The sequence below is a fragment of the Babylonia areolata genome, chromosome 27, assembly GCF_041734735.1.
Source record: "Babylonia areolata isolate BAREFJ2019XMU chromosome 27, ASM4173473v1, whole genome shotgun sequence".
Classification (NCBI taxonomy): Eukaryota; Metazoa; Mollusca; class Gastropoda; order Neogastropoda; family Buccinidae; genus Babylonia; species Babylonia areolata.
This window is the reverse complement of record NC_134902.1, coordinates 29,181,882-29,187,224: the sequence shown is the minus strand read 5'-3', so window position 1 is coordinate 29,187,224 and position 5,343 is coordinate 29,181,882. Positions and strand designations below refer to the sequence as shown.

General features: G+C 41.6%; 1 protein-coding gene across 1 annotated transcript in view; it reads right to left on the bottom strand.

The window, feature by feature from the left end:
- LOC143301409 (uncharacterized) overlaps positions 1 to 2,444 on the bottom strand; it is a 244,317-nt gene extending 241,873 nt beyond the window's left edge. Inside the window, exon 1 of the mRNA XM_076615677.1 lies at positions 2,303 to 2,444. The gene's annotated coding sequence lies outside the window, so the exon portion shown is untranslated. The remainder of the gene's footprint in view (positions 1 to 2,302) is intronic.
- Between the last annotated feature and the right edge of the window lie 2,899 nt (positions 2,445 to 5,343).

The following is a 5,343-nucleotide window of genomic DNA, read 5'->3' as shown; positions in this document are numbered from 1 at the left end:
CACTGTATGACTTTGACTCACCACACTTGTGTCAGTGTGTTCATTATTATGCTGTCTCACAGCTCTCCTGTCATATCCCAGCCACTTGATTGCCTCAATTAAATAATGCAAACCACTGAATTGCCACTTAGTCAGACTGAATGAGTATGTGTGTGTGTGTGTGTGTGTGGTGTTGTGTTGTATCATGGTGTGGTGTGGTGTGATGTGTGTGTGTGTGTGTGTGTGTGTGTGTGTGTGTGCGCGCGCGCGTGCATGCGTGTGTGTGTATGTATATTTATATGTGTGTGCATGTGTGTGTCTGTGTTAAATGTGCAAATGTGCACAAATGTTTGTACAAATGCATGTGCAGTGTGTGCAGGAATATGTGCAAATATGCATGAATGTTTGTACAAATGCATGTGTTGTGTGTGCAGGAATATTTGTGCACACTCATGTGTACATGAATGCATCTGAGTGTACATGCAGGAATCTGTATCATAGGTGCATACTGAGATGTGGTAACTATTTTGTAAGCTTGCATGCAACCATGCTTGTGTACCTGAATTTGTGATGTGTGTAGGTGTGGGTATATATGTGAGTATACATATGCATAAACCCAAAAAGCACAAACACATTCAAGCATGTAAAAGTGTGTTTGGTTAATAAAAATTTTAAAAAAAGCAAACACATTCGAGCATGTAAAAGTGTGTTTGGTTAATAGACTACACAGATTTCACACATTATAATGTGATTACACAGACCTGACAGTGTATTCACTGTTTTGAAGCCACCCTCCCTCCCCTCTGCAATTATTTGTGTCAACACAATGTGCTGTTTCATGACCTCTGCTATTGCTGCCACTTGACAACTCCTATCAAATATTGCCAACCACTGAACCAAGGGTAAAAGTGTGTGTGTTTGTGTGTGTGTGTGTGTGTGTGTGTGTGTGTGTGTGTGTGTGTGTGTGTGTGTATGCATGCATGTATGTGTACTAACATGTGTGCATGCATATGTGTTTGAGTGAGTATGTTAGTATGTGTGCATGACAGAGAGAAAGGGAGAGACATAGAGTGTGTTTGTGTGTGTGTGTGTGTGTGTGTGTGTGTGTGTGTGTGTGTGTGTGTGTGTGTGTGTGTGTGAGTGTGTTTCTCATAGTCATAAGTTCAAGTATCACAAAACAGTAAACATTATAAGTACAACTTAGCAGGCAGGCACATACTTTCACAATGCATGCTCACATGTACCATCTCTGCCTCTGTCACTCACACACACACAGTCAAACACACACACACACACACACACACACACACACATACGTGCGCACAGGCACATGCACACACTTGTTATGCACACTAATGTGCACTCACATACCAACTCTTTCTCTCTCTCCATCTCTCTCTCTATCTCTGATTCAGTTCAACTTCAAGTCAGTTAGTCATTCACTGATCAAGCTAACTGAAAAGCATAAAATGAACAGCGAAAATGTGAACCTTTCAATGCACAGTAGCATCCCTCTTCACTTGCTTTTGATTTGTAAGGACAAGACAAAAAACTATGCATATTATTCCCCATGGGCAACACTGACAAGACAAACCATCTTTTCAAGACTGAGGTACAAATGATCATCTCTATTATCTACTGGCAGTTCCTTGATCAGTTGATAAGCCAGTTTAATAAACTTGCTGTTTATATTTTCCTAAAACTTGTCTCCTGTTGCCCTTTTGCAACCCACACATGTTGTTCAAAGTTAAAAGAAGGCAGAAAAGAAAGAAAAGAAAAAAAATTAAATTCAGCATTCGCCAACCCATCGACTGTCACACTGTCATATAAGTTATTGTTGCCCCGTAAATTCTAAAGAAGGCAGAAAAGAAAGAAAAGAAGAAAATTAAATTCAGCATTCGCAAACCCATCGACTGTCACACTGTCATATAAGTTATTGTTGCCCCGTAAAATTCTAAAACATGATCAAGAGATTTCTTGTTTGGAAACATACCTTTTTCTTAAACGAATGAAACCATCGATGTCATCTTAAGATCCTTTCAGTTTAATGCATTTTGACAAATTCATATGAGTACTGTGCATGTACCGTAGACGGCATCAAACGGAGCCAAATGGCTGAAACTTGGTAAAAACGAAGTCAAGTTTCTAAAGGCAAGTCACGCCTCCCGTTTTCACTGCTCGTCTGCTTTTCGCTTCATCGGTTTTCACACAAACAACAGGGAGATCGAACGGCAGATAAGACGACTGCTCTGCTCTGGATAAGCGTAGCTACAGATATTTGTTTCCTTCACGCTAACACTAGAAGGACATAATAATTACTTACCAAATTGCAGTCGTTTCCGGATAGGATTTGCAAAACGCGCTGTCGCTTTGTTCTTTAGCCGGGAAGGAAGACCTCAGATCAGTTTCAAGAAGCCAAGTAAAGATAACTCCACGCCTCCTCTCTGCGCTGTTCTTCTTTCCTCCCACCGCGAATGGTTCATATCTTAGATTAACTCGCCCATTCTATAAAATAATTACCACTGTTTTTAGAATTGTTTCAAACCAAGAATGCACGGCGGGAAAACAGTGGTAGGGTGAGTACTTTGAAAATAGAGTCTGTCTCTCTCGGAAACGTGATGATTGTCGCCAGGGAGTCGTTTGTAAAAGCAGCATTGCCTCATTAATCATGCTGACCGGAAAGAAAGATCGAAGATGATACCAGAAGACTCAAACATCATTTTCTCTACTATCGATACATGTGTGCAGTTGACAGACAACATATGCATAAAACTGTTGATAATAATCATTGTTAGTTCATTTTTATTGGCAGAAGTGGACTCTCTTATCGTCTTTTTCAGTCGTGTTTCAGTCGTCTGCGCCATGGCGGTGGGCGGGGCCCGTTTCAAAGGAAAGTGAACCCAGTCACAAAAGCCGTTTTTTTTTCTTTTTTCTTTTTTTTCATTTAGTCTTAACTAAAATGTTAGCAACTCGCAAAGCAAAAACAGATGACAGAATGTGTACAGCTTGGGGCGAGAAGATTACTTGTCAACATGCTGAATTTGGCTTCTGGTTTATCTTCTATGGCTGGAAAGCACATTATTCGAAGCTGATCAGCTTCAGTCAAGCGCCTGTGGGTGGTTTTGCACCCCAAAGCTTGATTTACGGGTATCTGTCTCTGTTCCTTCACATCGACAGAACTATATTCGTCAGTTACACCCGCGTCTAGTCCTACACAGTTAATAGATAATATAACTAGAGACTGAGAGTGCTTCAGTTGAATGACAGTATTTCGACTGAACCGATCATCAGTTTTGATTCAATACGAACTTGAGTCACATCTCTTGTGTGTGTGTGTGTGTGTGTGTGTGTGTGTGTGTGTGTGTGTGTTTGTTTGTTTGTCTGTCTGTCTGTCTCAGTGCCTGCTTGTCTGTCAGTCTGTCTGTGTGTCAGCCGTGTCTGTCTCAGTGTCTGTTAAGTTGTGTCACGGTGTGTGTGTGTGTGTGTGTGTGTGTGTGTGTGTGTATCCGTTTTTGGGTATGTGATGATGGTGATAATGACCGCAATGATGGCACAAAGACCATTCATTCCTAACTGATGAACACACTGGAAAAAGTTATCCTGAATATGATCTCAGTGTTGTAGCAAGAATTTCTGGGGCAGACGTGGAGATTTTTTCAGTTTTGTGGGTATGATGGTAAGCGCGCGCGCGCGTGCGTGTGTGTGTGTGTGTGTATGTGTGTGTGCTAGTGAGTGAGTTAGCTTGAGTTAATACCGGGAGTGTACCGTCACGTCGTCTCTCTGTTTGCAAGTCAGTGTTTTCTGTGCGCGCGCGCGAGCGCGCGCGTGTGTGTATGTGTGTGTGTGTGTGTGTGTTCATTTAACTGTTTTTTGGTATTTCTGTAAAGAGCACCCTGTTTGGACCTACTGTCATGCGCTATATACATTCACTGAAATCAGTATATCTTTATCATAATCACCATCATTGTTATTCTTATTCATTCATTTTTTCTCCCATCTGGCCTACACACTCTCTCTCTCTCTCTCTCTCTCTCACACACACACACACACACAAGTAAGAAAGTAAGTATAACCTACACTACACACCTTACTGACTTTCATCATTCTCATGTGGTAAACCCTAACGTTGATCAGTTTGAGAGTGCGGATCTGCAAAAACTGCACAGGGCATAACACACACACACGCGCGCGTGAACACACACACACACACACACACACACACACACACACACACACACACTGGCGCGCGCGCGCACACACACACACACACATAATCACTCAAACTCACGGTCAGAAAGATGATTGTTGAGGTTTAACAACCTTTTGATTTCAACGCTTTGGTTTGGTGGTGTTGTTGTTGCTGTTGTTGTTGTTGTTTCAGTTTAATATATATATATATATATATATAATGATCATAGAATACCACCGTCCAAAGCACACTCCCAATGCAAAGACAGACCGATAGTCTCCATGTGTATAATATTGACCACCGGCAGAAGGGAGAACAACTTGACCTGGTGAACGACAGCTATATATTATATATGACAGACCCGCTGGGGTTTATCTCCATGAGCAAGATCGATCGCCGCGGGTCGATCTGTTTATATACTGACCACAGCAGAACAACGTGACCTTAAGAACGACACCTGCATGATATAATTATATGGTTAATTTGATGTGTGTTGAGTGCCTGTGCTTGTTTCTGTTTTCTGAATGTTGCTGGGGTGTTCCCGGCGGCCGTGAAGGGGGTTTAGAGAGGGGGTTGTGAGGTGGGGGGGGGGGGGGGGGGGGGGGGTTATGAAGTACTGTGATTTTAGATTTGTATCATAAAGGCATTATGATGTATGTCAGTGATAAGTATTGTTGGCGCCTATATAGCTTTAAGTATTGCGATACTGGTTTTGAAGTACTGTAATCAGATAATGAATCATTTATAGGCATTGTGATGTAGGACACATATATATGATGAGTGTTGCCGGTTGTGACGTATGTGTGCATGTACGCGCGAGCGTGTGTTTAGTATGCTGTGTGTGTGTGTGTGTGTGTGTGTGTGTGTGTTTGGTGTTTGAGTGTTTGGTTAGATGCCTGTGCAAAGTCTTGCATGTAAGGTGTCGTTTTTATGTCAGTTAAAGAGCACACTAGTTTTACACATCGGATTTTTCATTGTACAGCGCAATCAGCTAAGCAAGTTTTACATGGAACGGTGCTGTATGTAAATGAAATTATTACTGCTATTATTATCATCATGATTATCATCATCATCATGATTATTATTATTGTTGTTGTCGTCGTCGTCATCATCACCATCATTATTGTAATCATATTAATGTCCAGACAGATGGATGGGTCCCTTTGTCGCAGTGT